Source organism: Gavia stellata, chromosome Z (genome assembly GCF_030936135.1).
Source record: "Gavia stellata isolate bGavSte3 chromosome Z, bGavSte3.hap2, whole genome shotgun sequence".
Taxonomy (NCBI): domain Eukaryota; kingdom Metazoa; phylum Chordata; class Aves; order Gaviiformes; family Gaviidae; genus Gavia; species Gavia stellata.
Genome location: NC_082637.1, coordinates 69,446,208 through 69,468,399, shown reverse-complemented (window position 1 = coordinate 69,468,399; position 22,192 = coordinate 69,446,208).

Below are 22,192 nucleotides of genomic sequence, written 5' to 3'. Positions count from 1 at the left end.
TTATGTTACAAGTTTGTGTAGATATTCCATGTCTCTGTGTGTGTTGCAAGCAAATATCATTGATATGTGTGTCAAAAAGCTGGTTAAAAATCTTCTGTATAACCTTCCTAATCTGTGATTTTCACAGTGAGTCATTTAAAGGAAGCACAAAATCTAGTGCTCCTAATGCATTTGAGACATTTTAACTGTGTATAAGGCATTAAAATCTTCCTTATTTGAATTGTACAATCTTGAGTTTTAATGTCTTGTGAAAACACATTTTCTTGTAGTACTGAACCTCTGGGATTAAGAATTAATAAGGGTTTTTTTGTGGCTTATCATAAATACAGTAGCATCTTGTATCTATTTGAGGATCAGGGACCCACTGTGGTAAGTCTGTGTGGTGGGTTGACCCTGGCTGGATGCCAGGTGCCACCAAGCCGCTCTATCACTCCCCTCCTCAGCAGGACACGGGGGGAGAAAATAGGATGAAAAAACCCCTCGTGGGTCAAGATAAAGGCAGTTTAATACAGCAAAAACAAAGGCCGCACGTGGAAGCAAAGGAGAACAGAAGATTTATTCTTGACTTCCTATCAGCAGGCAATGTCCACCCGGGAAGCAGGGCTTCAGTATGTGTAGCGACTGCTCAAGAAGCCCAAGCGACATAAATGACGAATGCCCCCCGCTTCCTCCTTCTTCTCTTAGCTTTTATCGCTGAGCAGATGTCCTATGGCATGGGATATCCCTTTGGTCAGACTAGGTCAGCTGTCCTGGTGTCGCACTAAATGGCTGAGCAATTTGGCAGAAAATAAACCCCCTTGCATTCCAGCTTGTCCTCAGATATCAGAGGGGCTGGGGGCAGCTAGGCTTAGATTCTGGGTGATGCCTAATTTCCCGTATTACAAGTCCGATCGTGTTTTACACAGACACATATATATATAATCTCAATGATTACAGATGCGCTTGTAACTCCATACACTTTCAGTCTAGCCGTGTTGCATGAACTATCATGGCCACCCTTAAGGAATTTGGTCACGTTCAGTGACAACTCTTATGGCTAGATTAATGAGTAGTGTAGTTTATTAAAACAACAGATGCACAAGTTCTTGTGCCGGTGGTAGAACTACGGCCCACAAAGGTGGTACAAATAGCAAGAATATGAATAACATAGCCTGGCTACAAGCGTGCTAGATCACAAAACAACTCTATAGAGGTTTCTAAATCTCCTGGGGAAACACCTGGTATAGCCCAGTGTTAATATGAGAAATATAGCCAGCTACAAGTGCATTAAATCACAAAACAACTCTACAGAGGTTGATAAATCTCCCAGGGGGGACACTTGGTATAGCCAAGTGTCCGAATCTTACCCAAAGGCATCCCTATTAGCGGGGAAGAGAGGTTCAGTGCATCAACTGATCCCAGATGTCAGAGCAGGTCTGCGATGGTATCTTCCCTAACATCCCTCCTCTCTTAAGCCTTTTTATACTATTTTTTACTTTACAGGTGGAGCTTGAGTGACTCTAGTCATATATTTCTTTGTTGTAATTGGTGTAAAAGATTCTTGCTTTGCTTTTATAGGTATAGACCAAGAAAAATTCAGAGTGCAGACTTAGTGACAGGTGGTCACACCTTGGAGGTGGGTAGCTTTGGGACGGAGGTGTGTTTTTTAGTATTATAATGAGATGACCATGAGTATTTTGTCAAAAGGTGACAGACTGTGGGCCCATCCCCAGGTAATCCACTACAGACCATTACACACACTAAATAGGTTATTGTATCTTTGTGTAATAGCATTGTCTTTGATCAGGTACATATCCTAGTTATCAGGGTGAGTCTCCATCTCATTGTTCTATAGTACCTTCCAGTTCCTGTCTTATCACAGAGCCTGGCTGCGGTGCCTCCACTCCGCTCCACCCTCCGTACAGTTTCTCTTAGAGTCAGCACACCAAGCTCCTCTGGTGTTGCCAGCACCTAAGGTTGCCTAGAGAACTTTTGTGGGATGGAACTCTTGCATGACCGCCACACTCCACCCTGAAAGTTTCTTCAATGCTGTACCTTTCCTAAAAATGCTAATATAGATTTAATTTCTAAGTCACCTCCAGCAATAATTCCACACCTGGCTATGTCCCCCCCCCACGATCTTGCCCACCCCCAGCTTACTGGTGAGGGGGGAATGTTGGAGAGACAGACTGGATGCTGTGTGAGCACTGCTCAGCAGTAGCCAAAACACTGGAGTGTGATCAACACCTTTCTAGTGATACCAAAGACTTCAACAAATTAGTTAGCAGACAAAAGCAGACCCCTTTGTGCAGACTTTGTACAGATGAGTTAAGACTGATAACTGCATCACACAAACTGAAATATGCATTAGTTTTCCCGGAAACAGGCTGGCTGTGACTGGCTGTGGCGATTAGCTCTATTGGGTTATGTTAATGTTGTCTACCTGGAGACAAAAGTATACTGAGATCTAGCACCTGATACAGCCTCTGGGTCTCCTGATAATGGCTGATATGCAAACTTGAGACTTGGCCAAACAGCAAAGTCGGTAAAATGCCCCAAATGGGTGCCCTAAGGCTGACCTACCTCATTATAATGCTAAAAACCACACCTCCTAGCTAGAAAAGCCCCCAACCCAAATAAGCCCCCTACTCTCTAGGCATGCGTAGTGAATTAAAAGAGAACTGTATCTTTAAGATGAAGTAAGAAAGATCCTAACTAATAGTTAGCTAAAGGGTGGGACCAGTAGGCGTAACTAACTTTGTTAACTGTTTAAATACCTGTCATGATTTCAACTGGGTGTGCATGCTAGGAGGAAGGATCCCCCATGCACCCAGCGCTGCAATAAACCAATGTCGGCTTTCTAAACTATCATTTGGTTTGGAGAGTTTTCTTGGTTATGATTTTCGGTAACACTAGCACCCACTGCAAAGCACAGCACTATGAGGGCTGCTATGGGGAAAATAAACTCCATCAGCCAGACCCAATACAATATCCACCCCTTATTCCATACCATTTGCATCATGCTGAGGTCCCACATAATTTAATACTTATATATATATATCTTCTAACCATCCCATTGTATTTAATTCTCATTACTGAAATACCTTCTTACCAACACTTACAACTTAAACTACATCCTTAAACCTTCTTTATACCCAACATACAGATTTATACAGTTTCATTAACTACTATCCCCTGTTCTCTAACAGGTAGATATTACTCTCCTATTCTATATGCTTCCTCCACTCCTCCAGATGTTCACAAACAGGCTATGACCTGGGCCCCATCTGTCAAGATGGATGGTCAGGTCAGGAGATGCAGTACATTCGATTGTTGGGCACCAACAACACCAGCTTAGTTTGAGTCATTGGGGCACTCGTTTGGTTCCTTGTGAAAGTCACTCTTTGTCATTCATGTCATTCCTGCTACATTACTTCCTACAACATACAGCTCACGTCACAGGTTATGTTTCCCCCAAGATTAAATTTACGTTGAGGCATACACTGGGTCTCCCCATCCTTCCTCATTACCCAGCAGGTACACCTAGGTCCTTCAGAAAAGACAATCCCATGAATGGGTTTGCCTTTTCCCATGGAAGGAGCAATCCACACCACCTGCCCCAGCCACTTGCCTAGTGCACTTCAGGGACCTTATCTCCTCCCACAGTATGTACGGGTTTTGTTTGGGCAGGACCAGGATGGTTAGCAGTTCCTCTGGTGTTAACCAGCCAAGTGGTTTCTGCTGAATTTGTATCCCAGTGCTTCCACGCTGTGAGCGACTGAACTGTGAAACATTTGTCTCAAAGATTGCTCGTTAAAGGTAAACAAAGATTGTTTGTTTAAGCTAGACCCGTAATGCAATAAGGACAGCTGCAAGGCCACAGAGGTGTTTGTGAAACATCATCCTGCTGAGTCAAGCGATAGTCTTCTGAGGCCTGTGTGCATATGCAGGAATGCAGAGACTTGCAAGTAGGTACCGTTGTTGTGGAAACCGCGGCCCTTGAATGGGGGGATAAAAGGAACTGTGGAAAACAACTTTGCATGATGGCCCACCCGGAAACTACCAAGAGGCTTGGACCCCCGGGAAGCTGTGGATCCACAGTGGTGACTATTCTTGCAACTCTACCTCAACCTCTTGCTTGATTTCTGCCTTTTCCTTCCACTCTATCCTATTGCTACTATTTTCCACTTTTGATAATAAAAAGATGTTTTAGGCATATGGCATTTGACCTCATTTATGTCTTAATCTCGTTCTTGGGATCATATTGAAACCTTCCCCAACATTGGATCGGGACACACACCACATTGCCCAATGGTCTCAACATAGTCTTTAACAGTCCATTATATGTCTCAATCTTTGCAGAGGCTTGTGGATGATAGGGGATGTGAAACACCCACTCAATGTTGTGTTTCTTTGCCCAAGAGTTTATGAGGTTATTTCAGAAATGAGTCCCATTCAATTCTTTCTGGGGTACCATGTCACCACAAAATTTGCCTTTTGAGGCCTAAGATGGTGTTTTGGGCAGTGGCAGGGTATGTTTCTAGCCAACCAGTAGTTGCTTCTACCATGGTGAGTATGTAGTGCTTGCCTTGGTGTGTTCATGGCAGTGGTCCAATATAGTCAATTTGCCAGGCCTCGCCATATCAAAAACCCAGCCACCGCCCTCTGTTCCAGGGGGATTTTACTCGTGTGTCTCACTTGATTGCAGCACGTTTCACAGTCATGAGTGACCTGTGTGATCGCTTCCATGGTCAAGCCCACCTCTCGACCACAAGCCCATCTGTATGTTGCATCTCTTCCTAGATGTCCTGATATTTTGTGGGCCCATTGAGCTACAAACAGCTCACTTTTACGCTCCCAGTCCACGTCCACCTGAGCTATTTCAATTTTAGCAGCCTTGTCTACCTGTTCATTGTTTCGATGGTCTTCAGTGGTGTGGCTTTTGGGCATGTGAGCATCTACATGATGTACCTTTAGAGCCATGTTTTCTACCTGGGCAGCAATGTCCTGCCACAATGCAGCAGCCCAGATGGGTTTACCCCTGCTCTGCCAACTGGTCTTCCACTGCTGTAGCCACCCCCGTAGGGCATTAGCCACCATCCAGGAGTCAGTATAGAGATAAAATAGTGGCCACTTTCCTCATTCAGCAATCTCTAGGGCTAGGTGGATGGCTTTCACTTCTGCAAACTGACTTGACTCACCTTCTCCTTCAGTGCTCTCAATGACTTGTCCTGTGAGACTCCTGGCATCCAGCCAAGGTCAACCCACCACAGTCTGCTAGGGAATGAAAAGGCATTTCTGCTCTGAAATCCTAAAAGATTCGTTATAACTTTACTATTTGATATTAAATATGCCCTTATAATAGGAATTTGTATCACCCTCCACCACAATGCTGTTCTCTTTTTAATGACTCTTTTGCTTTATGAATTATTTTGAGCTGTAGGAACAAGCTGTGCTATTAAACACAGTGTCACAAAATATCAGGAACCATCGCTGCCTCTCAGTGTGTCAGGGAAAGACTGTCTTGAAAGGGCAACATTTCGAGTTTATGAGACTAAAAGGCAATCAACGAGAAAAATCAGTGCTATAGTTCTTATGTTCTTGGTATCTTAGTTTCTAGGCAACTGATAAATAAACTAGTTTCCCATAACTGTTTCAAAAATGGCTATCAGAACATATGAAATGTGGTTGAGATGAGATAGATATTAGGGCAAAGAGAGAGGTGTTTTTCCATGTAAACCTAAGCCTCTTTTTCCTTCACTGGATTTTCTTAGAAGGCCAAGTCATTTCCTTCTTTCCAACGACTGACTTATTGGCTGTTCCCTCACTGTTAGGATCACAGATATTGTGACAATTAAAAGTATCGGAGTTCCTCTTCCTGAACTTCCACTGCTTCTTTTTGAGTTGTTTTAACTGTTTAAACAGCCTATTCTTGAAGTCATCTTCTGTTCATTACACCATGTTACAAATAAAGGAATATAAGATCCTATCCAATTCTTGATACTACAATTTTTTTTAATTATCCTTCTCAGAATGACTTTACTGTGTAAAAACATTCTACGACTTATTTTATTCTGGTTTTACTCAGCACCATTGTGAAATGTTATTATTTCCCTCATCAGCCTAAAATAATTCTGTAGTGTCCCAAGACAACCTCATCAGAGCTGCTCCATGCATGACTTAGTTGGTTATGATTTGTACTGTTTTTTCAAGCTGTCTTCTTTTTCTTCCCTTTTGAAATGTTCAAGCCAGAGCCATTGTACAATTAAAAGGATCAAAAGCATGTGTTTTTTTTCTTGGATCAAGAGTACGTGTTTTTTTTCTTTTTCCTTTTAGCTTTATATCTTTGCAGAGAAAAAAAAGAGAAAAAAAAAAAAAAGAGGGAGAATGCCAGATGGAAATGCTCTGCATTATAATGACCAGGTAGCTTAGAGGGGGAGGAAATGCAAACTTTCAGAAGGCAGCACAGTGTTTCTGTTTCAGCAGAAGCAGTGTTTGTGAGTTGTGTCCCTGAATGACGACAGATAACCATTCTGGTGTATGGAGCAAAATGCTGCAATTCTGAGTTATGAAAGACTTGTGAGTTATCGGTAGCCAGTATTTACTAAACCAAATGCTCAAATACCCACTTATGCTGTGATATCAGTTAGATTTATGTATATTCTGCATTATAATCTACATCTCAGCATGTTTTGTTGAATCTGGAAAGCAAAGAACAAAAAGCAAATAGTGTTAATTTTTTCAAGTCTATAAAAAAGATTGATTAGGCAGTGAAGGCCAATTTATCGTTGTGAAAAGGCACACAGAGAAACATGCTTGAGGTGCTCTTCATTTGACAAACCTGCGAGCAACAGCACTTTCTGACAGTGCAGTCTGACAACACTTTATCCATTTCAGCTACAGGTATTATATTAGCTCTTCACAAATCTCCATCAAACGATCATGAAATATTTAACACCTTATGAAAGACCTTCAACGGCACAGTGAAATGTCAGAAGGGGAAACTCTCTTTGTACTGCTATGAAGTAGTACATCAAATATCTTCCTAGGGGGCTGACAAACTTGAAAAAATACTTTCACCTAACCAAAATATTAATTATCAAAGGCAAGAGGTCTACAAACAACTTCTGTGTTTCCTTTGTTTCCTCTTTTTAGTTTGGTTGTTATTGCTATTAACTTCACCTATGAGTAAGATGAAAAAACCCACATTGACTCACTTGTTTTAATTAATGTAATTTGTATAGCTTACAAAGTTAAGAACATATTGAAAAGGCATTGTACAAATGTTTGTACATTTAATTGCTTACATTAACCTGTTCACATGTCCAAATATTGGCATTTGTGGCCCAGATATTTTTGTGCAGAAGGGAAGCTTACATATAAAAAGCCTGGATCTTCTGACTGTTAACAAATGAAATTGCCAATGAAATACAAAGAAAACCACTGGATTCTCATTTATTAATTAGGCATATATTTTCTTACCAAAAATTATCAATGCAAATTGTATTCTGTATGTTAAAAGGAGAGCTATGTTTTTTCAATACTTTTTATTTATGTTTTTCTGCTGTCCATTTCAGTCTTGATGATTTTTTTTTTCTTTCCAAATACTTACAAGCCCCATAAATACATGGGTTTTGTTGTAACAGCCAACCAAGATAAATGGTCTTGTACTGACATTTCTGACAAAGCAACATAATACCATTTGCCCCATCTCACTACATTTTAATACATTTTGTGTACAACTTCACACTAACATAACAAGGCATTTATATACTCAGTGTGACTCATATAACCAAACTATATAAATCTCATTTTCTGTCCATACAAAACTTCAAACAAAAAACATACTTCCCTATCTCAAGGGTACATGAAACACAAATGTGACAAAATTGGCTGAAGAAAGCTTTGTTTCAGTGACACAGTAATGTCCACAAGGGGAAAATCCTGAAAAAGGTTCCAAACCTGACAGCTCTTAGAATAATTAAAATCAGCACTAAGCATCTATTCTGTTAACCTCTTCGTAAATTCTAACATCTGAGACTATTTTCCCTTATACAGAGAAAAAATGAAGTATAAGTAAGCACAGGTTGGTTTGAGGCCTGAAAACAGACTACACTGTTAAATCTGTTTTAAAAAATAGGGTTTTCACAGTGAGAGTTTAAAAGTCTGGTCAAGGCATTAAGAAAACTTTGTCATACCATGCTTACTGCTAGAAAAAGTAATACTTATCTCATACATTCTTCCTGTTTTTCTATTTTCACTCATTCACACTCTCTCCCATTTGCTATACATCACAACTCCCTTACATGTGGAGATCACCCTCTACTGACATCTCTTTTCATGCCAGTTTATAATTCTCTCCAGGCAAAAAATCATTCATTTTCTTTGTTTTTTCTTCAGCTTTGGCACAGCATTACTTTCTCACTTTTATTCTGGATGCTTACTTTTTCTGCCACAGTCTATGGATCCTTACCCAAGGACCAATTGACTGTTACAGTGATTCTTGTTTTGTCTTGAAACCTTGAAAGGATAATAAGGAATGCTTCCCCAGATGTTTCTACAGAACGGGAAATTTTCTTTAACTGCATTGTAAATGGAAGTTGTCTTAAGACAGCCTGGAATTAGGGTGGGGATAATGGTTATTAACTCACTCCAGTAAAAACTTGCATGAAACAGATATTCTCGTTAAAAGTTTTCAACAACCACTTCGAAGTTAGGAGAGATTTCAAGTATTGATTTGTGAATTTAAAGCAACAATTGTTTTAGTTTTTTCATAGGACAATAATAATGCTGAGTTAATAAAATAACTGAGTCCAGAGCTTATTTAGATGATGAGTATGATTTCTCCAGGTATCCCAAGTAGTCTTGCACTTGCAAAGGAATACTGCATTCACTATATGTGTTAGCGGACTCAGAAATCCTAATCAGCATCTTTGAAGAAATCCAGCTTTTAAAAGTTTAGTGCAACTTAGAATAAAGCAAAAGATTAGAAGTGAATGAATGGATCTTGCAGTTGGCAGAAAAGTTATGTGAACTAAAGTAATTGTTACTGTTTTCAACATATATGAAGATGAGTTTTCTCCCAAGGAATATGGGTATATTCCCATATGGAATATGGATATAATTAAAAGACTGGTCTTTTCAGATGTAAAGTAACTGATATAATTTAACAGTCCATAAACTAGTTAAATGCTGAGAAAAAGCATGCTGACAAGCTTTCTTGATGCTGTTGTCTTCTTCTTTTCTTTTTTTTTTTTTTTTAATTATCAAAGTAGTCTCATTAAGTGTAGGAGCTACCATTAATTTTTCCAGACTTACTAAAAAAAAGGATAGCCATGGGTTAGTTTGTTGTTCTGCTTTTATTAGCAGCAGTCCTTGAAGTTCCCCTTGATATGATCCTTGCTTTAAAATGTATTTCTCACAGACAAATTCAGACTCCTAAACTCCAACATCAACAAGCTTTCTGGCTCATAGTTTATGAGACCACTTAATCAAAGATACCTTAAGATATTTTTTTTCATAATATCCACTACTGCTGAATTTTCTTGAGAACTTGTCTCAAAAAGGTACTGTTGTACATTTGAAAGTAATATAATTCACTGTATATGCATGTATTCAAGTCTGAGAATATGCCAGACAACTACGCAGTAGTGAGGAGGTGTGCAATGTCTCAAAGGACTTTATGGTACATATGCATTATGACGTTCTTTTTTATTGGTATATTGGAAACTGGCTTAAAATGGAGAGACCCCATGTTTATAGCCAGATGTAAACACTTTTGGGCCATTTTCATGCTTCAGGAACTCTGTCCTCTATAAGCGATGACAGTTCTGCTGAATATTTTTTAAATATTTACTATTCTAATACTTTTTGCATAGAGCAGATGCTTTTCCATAAAATGACTGCCCTGACACACTAGTTTGAACTTTTCGCTCATTTGTTTACTATCAGTATTTGAGAAGACAAGCTCATCATACTGGTAATGGCTGTGGGAGCCCAAACTGATTTTCGGCATCTGAATTGCAGGTGAAGAGTGTAGCAATATACGCTTTTTAAAAAATATGTTTGTAGCAGTTTATAGCCTTTCTACTGATTCTGTTCTACTGGTATTTTGTGATTATCATTGTTCAGTAAGTAAGGAAGAGAAGAAGAAGAGGGAACCACGCACTCTTAAAAGGGAGACATGCAGATACTTATTGTGTCCCAGGTGTACTTATGAGAGAAGAATATACACAAACAAAGATGGAGGGAAAGAAAGATAAATGTGTGATATATGTCTTGCAGTTACAGCAGTCAGTGGGAACATGATGAATGAGATCCAGGTCTTTATTTACTTCAACAGTATGTAAGCACTTCCAGGGAAGTTCTCTAATCATTGCTTTATCTGACTAGAATAAAACATGTATGAAACAGTCTTTTATGAGCCAGCTCTCATGTCCCATACAGTTATTTTCTCATTAGTCTTGTCTCTTTCCCTGGCTAAGAATTGTTTCATACTCTTCCATAAGTCTAATTAATCTGAATCAGTACATATCCAACAAAAGGACCTCTAAAAGCAGCAAAGTATGCTTGAGATTCACTGTTTTTTTCTGCCTATCCTTAGTATGTCCCACAATACCTCGTCCACACGTTCCCTGAACACCTCCAGGGATGTTCACTCCACCACTACCCTGGGCAGCTTATTCCAGTGCCTCACCACTCTCTCAGTAAAGACATTTTTCCTAATATCCAGTCTAAACCTCCCCTGGTGCAACTTGAGGCCATCTCCTCTTGTCCTGTTGCTCGTCACTTGGGAGAAGAGACCAACACCCACCTCTCTGCAACCCCCTTTCAGGTAATTGTAGAGAGCGATGAGGTCTCCCCTCAGCCTCCTCTTCTCCAGACTGAGCAACCCCAGCTCCCTCAGCCGCTCCTCATAGGACTTGTGCTCCAGACCCCTCACCAGCTTCGTCGCCCTTCTCTGGACACGCTCCAGCACCTCAACGGCCTTCTTGGAGTGAGGGGCCCAAAACTGAACACAGCATTCGAGGTGCGGCCTCACCAGAGCCGAGTACAGGGGCACGATCACCTCCCTGCTCCTGCTGGCCACACCATTTCTGATACAGGCCAGGATGCCGTTGGCCTTCTTGGCCACCTGGGCACACTGCTGGCTCATATTCAGCCGGCTGTCGACCAACATCCCCAGGTCCTTTTCCGCGGGGGCCTTTCCAGCCACTCTTCCCCAAGCCTGTAGCATTGCATGGGGTTGTTGTGGCCAAAGTGCAGGACGCGGCACTTGGCCTTGTTGAACTGCATACAATTGTCCTCAGCCCGTCTATGCAGCCTGTCCAGATCCCTCTGGAGAGCCTTCCGACCCTCGAGCAGATCAACACTCCCTCCCAACTTGGTGTCGCCTGCAAACTTGCTGAGGGAGCACTCAATCCCCTCATCTGGATCATCGAGAAAGATATTAAACAAGACCAGTCCCAAAACTGAGCCCTGGGGGACTCCGCTTGTGACCGGCCGCCAACTGGATTTAGCTCCATTCACCACAACTCTCTGGGCTCGGCCGTCCAGCCAGTTTTTAACCCAGTGAAGAGTGCACCTGTGTAAGCCACGATTCGACAGCTTCTCCAGGAGAATACTGTAGGAGGCAGTGTCGAAGGCTTTACTGAAGTCCAGGTAGACAACATCCACAGCCTTTCCCTCACCCACTAGGCGGGTCACCTGGTCATAGAAGGAGATCAGGTTGGTCAAGCAGGACCTGCCCTTCATGAACCCATGCTGGCTGGGCCTGATCCCTTGGTTGTCCTGCACATAATATGGTATTCCCTTCCATATGATGTCATTCTCAGTATATAAACTATGGGGAAAGCTGGCTGTGAGACCGCTGCCTGGGGACAGGCGGGGCATCGGTCGAAGGGTGGTGAGAAATTGCATTTCATTTGCATCACTTGCCTTTCTTGGGTTTTATTTTGTTGTTGTTGTTGATATTTCCCTTTTCATTACAATTTTATTATTATTATTATTATTATTATTATTATTACTTTATTTTATTCCATTTAATTTATTAAATTGTTCTTATGTCAGCCCATGAGCTTTCTCACTTTCACTTTCCCAATTCTATCCCCCATCCCAGTGAGGCAGGGATGGGAGTCAGTGAGTGGCTGTGTGGTGCTTAGTTGCCAGCTGGGATTAAACCATGACAGCTAGGTTTATACAAAATAATAATCACAGAGATTTTAAGCATGCAATGTCATGGCAAAAAAAGTCAAATCTGGGGAAAAGATGATGCATTCAGTTTTGCCTCAACAGCAGTGTCTTGGAAGTAGCAGGTTCTGTTACAGAAATAAATCTGATGATTTCTCCACCGTTAAGACCTGCACATTAAAAAATCTGCAGGTGCCACTGCAGTGGAGTCTGGCATCTTTGCATTAACACCAGTAACAATATAGTGGTAAACAACAGAAGAAATTGATCACAGGAAGGTCTCATTATGCCCAGGTGTGTTTCATCTCTTTATTTTACACTTGATTTTGGTTCAGTCTCTCTACAGAGCGTGGCTTTGGGATATACTCAATATCTCACCACCACCCAAAAAAAGAAAAAAAAACCCCAACTAATTTTAAATTATTGCACCTGAGATTTCATATTTAATAAATATATTAAAATCCCAGTGGTTAAGCTGTCTGTTGAGAAGCCATAAGTGCACATCATAAATGCATCAGAGCTGGGAAAAAAATAGTTAGAAATGAGATGTCTATGGCTCTAAAAGATTTTAGAGTAATTTAATACATTCCATTTATTCAATAAGATATGAAGGAGTTCTGTAGAGGGAAAGGGAGAATTTATTGCTCTGGAAGGAAAAAAAAAAAGAAAAAAACCCAAACCAACCAAACAAAAAAGCCCAGTATGCTTCATCCCACAGCAGAATATTTGTTTCAATTCCTGCTATGAGGAGCTAGTAAAAAAAAAAGTATTTCACATATATTACTTAAAATTCTTTGTGCTGTATGTTTGGGGTTTAGCCTGGCATTTCTTTATAACCTTACTGACTAGAAAATGCTTACTAATGTATCTGAAAGTATATTGCAATATTTTCGTGAACTAGCATCTGAATTTATAAGCTGAGCCACCACTGTACCATGAGAATCCTCTATTACAGAGTCACAGAATGGCTGAGGTTGACAAGGACCTCCTGAGATCTTCTGGTCCAACCCTCATGCTCAAGCAGGGTCAGCTTGAGCAAGTTGCTAATCCTTCCAAGATGCCCTTCTTTTTCCAGAAAATTTTAAAATGAACGTTTGGGTATGAAATAGCTACTTCTTTAGGCTAGACAATATTGTAGCAAATTCCCCATCCAGTCATCATTTATGCCAGTTTGCTGGCAGTAAAACTAATGACTTTGTAGATAGATTTTTCAGGCTGTTCCACAGAGATTTATGTGGACTATGTTGCATTGTGAAGTTTAAAGAATGAACCTACTACAGAGTAATAATTGAGGGAGCAACAGAAACTAGGAAAACGGGAAATTAAAAGAAACATGTAATTGTACCCAGAGATGGTAGGAATATTTCTACTCTAATGAGGAAAAAGCAGAAAGAGGAATTATCAAGAACCAATAGCATAGTTACTGGTCTTAGAGTTTCCCACCTTGCCCTTAACTTTCATCCGACCTGCTGCTCTAGCTCCTCATAGTATTTCCAGATGGAAACAATACTTTACAACGATGCAATCAAGTGACAGATCTCTAACAGAAATGTCTATAGCAATCCTAATTCAAGTAACCTTTGTTCAAACTGGTCTATGAAATTTCAACTTAATTCACCATGAATATTGTTTTCAGCTAAATTAAGGTATTTTCATTATTTGATTGGGTTTTGTATCTCTGGAGAAGGCCTGCAAATCCTTTTCTGCGTTAATGAAAATGAAGAAGCTTTGTGGAAAAGCTGAGACCTTCTTAATTATTGCATGTTTAGCATGAGGCATTCTTAAAGGACTTCTGGCACTCTGCATAAATTCTAGCTCCTAATGGCATCTTCATGAATATAAATGTAGAAGCACTACAGGGAACTTTATCACAAGCTTCAAATCAAGTTGCTTTTTTGATGCACTTTACCACAGCAGTAACAAAATGCAGGCTTTTTGAAAATCAATTCTGGGTCATTTTTATTTGATTTTAAGTCAAGAAAATTAATTCCAGGTACCTTTTAAAATGGTTATTAGTTCCATTTTTGTTATTGTGGATCAGAAATTTCCTGATTGATTTTTCTAGCAAGTGGTGTGCTGGAAATCAACTTACAGAAGTGTATTTAACAGCTGTTGCATGAAAAGTAGTTATGTTTCTGCCTTTGAGGATGAAGCAGAAAAAACTCCCTTCTATAGCCATTACTGACTTAGAATCTAACATAATATGACATGTAGATTGTAGGGTGCAGTTCTACTGGTACATAAGAGAAATCTGTAATTTTAATGTATTGATTTTATTGCACCTTTCAGTAGTTTTAATCATTGGGTATGGTACCACTTTGCTTGTGTAGTTATCTTCCAAACTCTGTACTCCAGATTCGTAGATGTGAGAGAACAGCAGAAACACTGTCAGATGGATAGTGTAATATTAAGCTGTTTTCACTGCATTTAAGCTGTATTTGACTGACTACAGAAGTTGTTCATCCAGTACTAAAGTCTGGCTGTATGGAGCAGCTGGAGGAAAGGGGACTTGGCTTACTGCACAGACTGTGGCATGTTAGAAACAGACCTGGAAAGCATGTGACCTCAGCAGCTGTATCAGTTTCACAGGCCTGACCTGGACAGAACTTCAGCAAGACCTTTAGAATGAGAACATAAACATACCTTTGTGATCGTTTTGGCTGGGATAGAGTTATTTTTCTTCATAGTAGCTTGTATGGCGCTATGTTTTGGATTTGTGCTGAAGACAGTGTTGATAATACAGGGATGTTTTTGTTATTGCTGAGCAGTGCCTCCACAGAATCAAGGTCTTTTCTGCTCCTCACACCACCCCACCAGCGAGTAGGCTGGGGGTGCACAAGGAGTTGGGAGGGGACACAGCCAGGACAGCTGACCCCAACTGATCAAAGGGATATTCCACACCATATGACATCATGCTCAGCATATAAAACTGGGGGAAGAAGAAGGAAGTGGGGGTTGTTCGGCGTGATGACGTTTGTCTTCCCAAGTAACGAAGTAACCCAAGTCAACTGCGGGCCGATGGGAAATGGTGAATGAATGCCTTATTTTGCTTTGCTTGCATGTGCAGCTTTTGCTTTACCTATTAAACTGTCTTTATCTCAACCCATGAGCTTTCTCACGTTTACTCTTCTGATTCTCACCCCCATCCTGCTGTGGGGGGAGTGAGTGAGTGGCTGTGTGGTGCTTAGTTGCCGGCTGGTGTTAAACCATGACAACCTTAAAAAAATTCAAACAGAGAACAACTTTTGCCATTTAGAAGAACCAAATGGTTGCCTATTGCAGGGCAGAGCATTCAGCAAAACTCAAAAAAAATTAAATTAACTGTGTGTTATCCTGAATAACAGCAGGATTAATTGTCATGTGGTCTCTAAGAAATGCACCCAGAAAACCTGAAGTATCAAAGTTCTTCACACCACAAGAAGGTAAATGGAATGCTTAAAAGAACACTGATAATCTTACAGCCACTCACCTTTCTCTGATTAATTAAGACTGCAGGGAAAGAATTGATGAAGGAACTGAGCCTAGACATAATTGCCACTGATCCTACTTGCTACTACAAAGTCCTGATGAAGACAAGGAATCAATAGGACCTAATTTAAGACTTTCAGTCTCCAACTGACTCTTGAAAAAAAAGACTAATAACTTCCATTATCTTCTAATAATAACAATTTCCTCCTTTGCTCTTAACCTATTATTATTAAACAGGGATCTTCCAGACTCTGTGTACACACTTTTGTGTGTAACTGGTACCTGTGCTTTACAGTCACCTTTCAGAATTCTTCTTACGGCATTTTTGAGTCAGAAGGCAACTATATGGTGAACCCAGACATACAGGAATTTTATGTCCTGGCCCCTCAAATTATTTTTAGCATTGCAAAGTTGTCAGTATCAAATAGACCACTGACTGCTTATGACTGATGGCAGAGGATAAAATTTGAAGTATGCTGCCACCATGAGAGGTGTCACCTTGTTCAGATGTAAAGCATTCTTGAATAAAAACTAGCCTGTCAAAAAAATTGTCAGCACTTTCATGAGACTAAAAATGCTTTTAGCAATTTTGGCAGCACTTCAGGTCTCAAAGGCTGGCAGACATGCTAAGTATTTCACAAACAATTTATTTTTCCACAATCAGGAAGATCAATCACAAAGCCTTCGAGGAAAAGTAAATAGCAGATTTTAACATCTCTTTCTATATCTGACATTTCCCATCTCTGTTAAACTTATGGATAAGTTATGTAGTACTTGTTTTCTCTCACAGTTTATCGTATGTACAATACCAAAGTTGATTCCAGTTCCTCAGACAGGCAGATGCTTGTTTAGTACTGAACAAGATACACTTATGAGACTCAGTGAGTGGGGTTACTCACTTGGCTTGACTTCTCAGCTGAGGAAATGGGAAGAATCTTTGCTAAATTTATGAATTAACCTCTATCATTCAAATGGAAATCTATAGTCTGTATTGTAGTAGTTCTAACTGCGTAAAAGTATTTCACATTTAAAAAAGGAGTTAGAGTGAAATAGAATATGTGTAGGTTTTACAACCCTAAAGTTGCAGTTAGATGCCACGACTCTTGTCTACATCATCAAAACCACAAATCACCAGCTAAGTTTTGGCCTGCAGAATACCCAAAACTGCTTGACTTGACAACATCAAAGAATTACAGAATCACAGAATCATTAAGGTTGGAAAAGACCTTTAAGATCATCAAATCCAACCATCAGCTAACACCACCATGCCCATTAAACCATGTCCCACAATGCCTCGTCCACATGTTCCTTGAACACCTCCAGGGATGGTGACTCCATCACCTCCCTGGGCAGCCTGTTCCAATGCTTCACCACTCTCTCAGTAAAGAATTTTTTCCTAATATCCAGCCTAAACCTCCCCTGGCACAATTTGAGGCCATTTCCTCTTGTCCTGTCGCTAGTTACTTGGGAGAAGATACCAATACCCACCTCTCTGCAACCTCCTTTCAGGTAATTGTAGAGAGTAATAGGGTCTCCCCTCAGCCTCCTCTTCTCCAGACTGAGCAACCCCAGTTCCCTCAGCTGCTCCTCATAAGACTTGTGCTCCAGACCCCTCACCAGCTTCGTTGTCCTTCTCTGGACATGCTCCAGCAACTCAATGTCATTCTTGTAGTGAGGAGCCCAAAACTGAACACAGGATTCGAGGTTGCCTCTCTCTTGTGCAAGATCCTTTGAGAGTCATAAAATAGGTATTTCCCATGCCCGCCTCAAGTTCACAGGGTACTAAGCTTTCTCTCTGAATGCCTGCTGCTTCGAGCTTTGGAAAGCCACAACGGGAGTAAGTACTGGGCGCAACAGGCTTTCTGCTCAATAGGATTATGTGGGCTGTAGGAGATGATAGGTTAAAAATATTGCCTTGCCCACAGAGGCTTGAACGAACTCCTGCCTCTCAAGAATGTGTCTTATCAATGACTATGAGAAGACTTTCTGTGATGTGTTTAAGCGGTTTGATTTTGCATAATATAATTAAATATTTATGAATACACTAATGGTAAGGACACTCATCTGCTTGGGTTTACTGTCATTTCTAGTTTAAAAAATATTTGGGTAATCCAAAGCTTAGGTATCTAAGCAAAGTGGGAGTTCATTTTCTTTAAAACCCCTTTACATATATACAATAAAATCGGACTTGTGCCCAAAAAGCCACTTAAAGATCAGTATCTCCTTATTCCTTCCATCATTAACAGTAAGCGTAAGCTCTTGTCCCTTGACATCTGGGTTTGCATTTCTATCTGACAGACAAATACAGAAAAAGAATGTTTTTCTCTATCTCTCCTTCTAGTGTGCCATTAAGCAGATACACAGCAGATACACAAGTGGATAGTAAGACTTTGCTAGAATTCATGCAAACTCATAAATAAGAAGGATGGTATTTTTAAAGGCACTCTGCGATGATGTTTCTCTTCTCATACTTGAAGTCAACTGGAAGCCAGTGACACATGACTACAGTCAGAAAACTCCTTTTTTACTGAACTTAAACAGACTGCACATCTACTGACTGGCTTAGTTATTTCTTTCAGTAAGTGGGAATTTTGTATGCTATTCCAAAGCTCTCTGCAGAATGTACAGAGGCTTAGGTGCCAGATGCAGTTGAAGATTCCACTCAGCAGCAAATTTCAACATGCAGTCACTGTGTTATTTTTTTAATATAACCTAATAAAAACATTTTTAAAATCTCCTGTATGTATTAAAGCTCTCATTTTTATCCCAAGAAAAACTGATGGTGAAATTTGGGAGTTCTGTATAAAATTGTGACTGAGTTGGGATTTAAAGATACGTCTCTGTGTTATAGGTCAGTTTGCCTTTCTAAACATTGACTATTTCAGCTTGTTTGTTGTACCCTGCACAGAACAGAACAAATTTAAGTAAGCAAGTTTGAAAACTACCATTAATATTGCTGACATTAGATACAGAACTTTTACATATATACACACTATTAAGAAACTGTTGTTATCTATCTAGCATGAACTATTGATGATACTAGAATAAGGATACAGGAAGTAAACAAACACTGAATTATGGCACATACCCTTTTGAGTACAAACACAGAGGACTCAAGATTGTAAATACCAGTGATGAATTATGGATGTAGAACTGTGTAACAACCTACAGAAGATGTCCATAGCTGATAACGTAAGTGGAGCTGTCTTCAAGATGTCAAGACTGAAACTAAAACTACGAGTTGCATGAGTGCAACAGCTTCAGAATCGAGTATACTGAATTGATCACTGGTATCCTCAGACACTACATCAGTACTGTCTTGTTATCATTAAAAGGCAATAAACATCTAAGGCTTGTGTTTGGCCTAGGTGTATTGCCTCTGAGGCTGGGTTGTAATTTGGATGCGACATACTATAGAAAAAAATAGCAGAACAAAAGTGAAACTTTAACAGAGGAACAATGTTGGTACTCTCACTGCAAGGATGTTTGTTATCATGTCGTCTCACCTGATCTTGTCATATTTTTCCTAGGCCTCCTAAGTTCTGTTCAATTTGGACAGAACATCTTATTTTTATTTACTTCATCATCCTTGAACTTCACCTCCACTGAATCAATTCTTTGGCTCTGCTTCAATTCCATTCTCATTTTATGACAAATACATAGCTCTTATTTCCCCTAAAAGGAATAGTCCATACATCACCTTTTTATTCCATTATTGCATTAATAAACAAGTAAAAATTATGTATACCTCTATTAACAATGTAAAAGAAACTAATTTTTCTCCAAAGAGTCACTTACATGTCATATGTCAACAAGTTGCACTTTTATAGTAAAAAAGTAGTATTTTCTATAAATAAAATACAAATTTAGTATTTTAACCAATATTTTAATATGTCAATGATTAAGTTTCTTGGTATCTTACATGTCTTTCATTTGTACGTTCATTCAGCATTTCTAATGGTGACACTTTAAACAGCAGAGAGACACTGAAGTGTGGTCATTGATACATGAAGGAAGGTAGGATATGCTTTCTTGGACTAATCTTAAAATATTGTTCCATAATGTGATATTCTCTAGACCTTTCATTTTCTGTGAAGCTTCTTCCACACAGCCCTTTTAATCATTCATTGTAACATGGCTTTCACGTCTGAAAGGTGTGAAAGAAATAAAGCAATCTGCAGCCTCAGATTGCTAAATATGATCTAACAATGCCAGGTGAGGAGGAGGATTTTTTTAGTTTCTTTTAGCATCATTGAACTTGGATAAGTGTTTCATTTTTGGTTTAGTCATTACAGTATTTTGGTGGTCATATTTCTAAATATAAAATTATAGTTTTCCTTTTGCTATAACAGTAGCTTTCTGCGAAAGTATCTAAAAGCAGTATGAACAAAGTACAGATAATTTTAAAATGAGCATTGTTCATTTGCATTTTCTTGGCTGAAAAAAATCACAATGGGAAATTTAGGTTTTAAGTCTTTCACTTGAATTATAATTCTCACATTCATTTTTCAAGCACTGCATTCATAGAATCATAGAATCATAGAATGGTCTGGGTTGGAAGGGACCTTAAAGTTCATCTAATTCCTATCCCCCCGCCATGGGCAGGGACACCTTCCACTATTCCAGGTTGCTCAAAGCCCAATCCAACCTGGCCTTGAACACTTCTAGGGTTGGACCATTCACAACTTCTCTGGGCAACCTGTTCCAGTGTCTCACCACCCTCATGGTGAAGAATTTCTTCCTAATATCTAATCTAAATATAGCTTATTTCAGCTTAAAGCCATTATCCCTTGTCCTATCACTACATGCCCTTGTAAAAAGTTTTTCCAGCTTTTGTTAGGAAAGGATCTACATTAGGTCAGGACCCCAAAAATCAGACCTGAAACCCCTTCTTGCTTCAGAACATATGCCTTAAGGGAACAGTGAAAATTTAATTGTGTACCAAGTTAATTTTCCTAGGGTTTAGTCTTGCAGCAGCCCAATTGTAATTGAAAAATATCTTTGAATGTCTGTAATTATAGGTGAATAAACTGGCTTAGTTAAACTAAAGATAACCTGCTTAGTTAAAACTCCTTGAAATTTAAACTTTTATAATTTCCATTCTGTCCCCTGTCCATTTTAGACAGCAAAACATCACTTTACCTAGAAATATTTTAAAACACTTGACTTCTCAAGTGTTTTATAAAGTAGATAATAGAAAATTAAGGCCTCTCAAAGAATGACTAGGAATATTTCTTCTGCATCGATCTAATTCCAACTGATGATGACAGATGCCTATCTGAAGGGGTTTTTTTTTTCTTTCCAAATTCATGATGTTACTTTTTTGCCTCCTAAAGTAAATTTCATTTGAAATATAAACTAAACCATTTTATTTTGGCTCTGTTAATGCAAATCTTTGCATCTTGAGTTATGATACCATTTTGTGGGGAGTTGTAGTTCAGATAACTGTTCTTCATTATGAATTAGTCTATCTTTCGAAAGAGGCTTTTTGAGACAGGCTAACATTCCAGTAGACCATAACAAAGCCACATATTTCAGACAGTCCAGAGAAAATGGCCTAGTTCAATGCAGAGGTATGATTCATCAAACCACAGCTCTTACAGGACATAGAAATGTGCATCGTTCACAAAGGTACCACCAAAAGTATTAAATTTTCTTTACCATGAACATTCATTATTTTTTTCAGTGATGACCAGCTATTTTTCAGTTTTCATGTAATGATAAAGACTAGTAAAACAAGCACATTCTGCTTTTTATTGATTTGCTAGTGGAATGCTAAATTTTGACCATAAATAAAAAGCAATCTCCAAAGGCTCTATCAGAGTTTGAAATGTGAAGACTAAGAAAACAAAATGTAAAAGTTAATTACAGCACAATTAATGTTGAGGTGGTATTTACAGACTAGACAAAACAAAACCAGAGACTAATTTGCATTTTGTGGCCTGCAGGAAGTGAGATCTCAAGGTACTTGTTTAAGTTCATCATAGCTATTCTATCTTGTAGAAAGTTGCTACTTTTAATACTCACAGGATTCCCCCAAAATTGCTAGTGTTGTCTTATTTTTAGCATAGACCTCCTTTTATTATTATAATGAAGTAGCAGAAAATGGTTAAGTGTAATCATTTATTACCCACAAATCCTTTATTAAAATTCAAAATACTTCCCTGTAAAATTATTACATATTGGAACTTTTAGAGTTAAATCTCCAGATAATCACAGCTGACTTTTCCTTGTATAAGCCATAAAGATATTTTTCTAGTTGCTCTAGGGTTAAGGTTCCTGGGAGTAACAGATGCTCAAATTGCTTAGGGAAAGTATACCACCTTCCCCTGGTTATAACCCTCCCTCAGCCAGAGGAACATGACCTTATGTAGTACCGTAGTACCTAATGTAGTGTTTAGTAGACTGCAAACTACAAGCAAACATACAGATCTTTCACCTGAATATTGAACCTGAGAGCAGCCGTATGATCAAATCTACTGTCTGTTCAAAAGGAACAACAAGATCTGCAAGGAATTTGTAGGATAATAATCTCTGAATGTGTGTCTTCACTAAA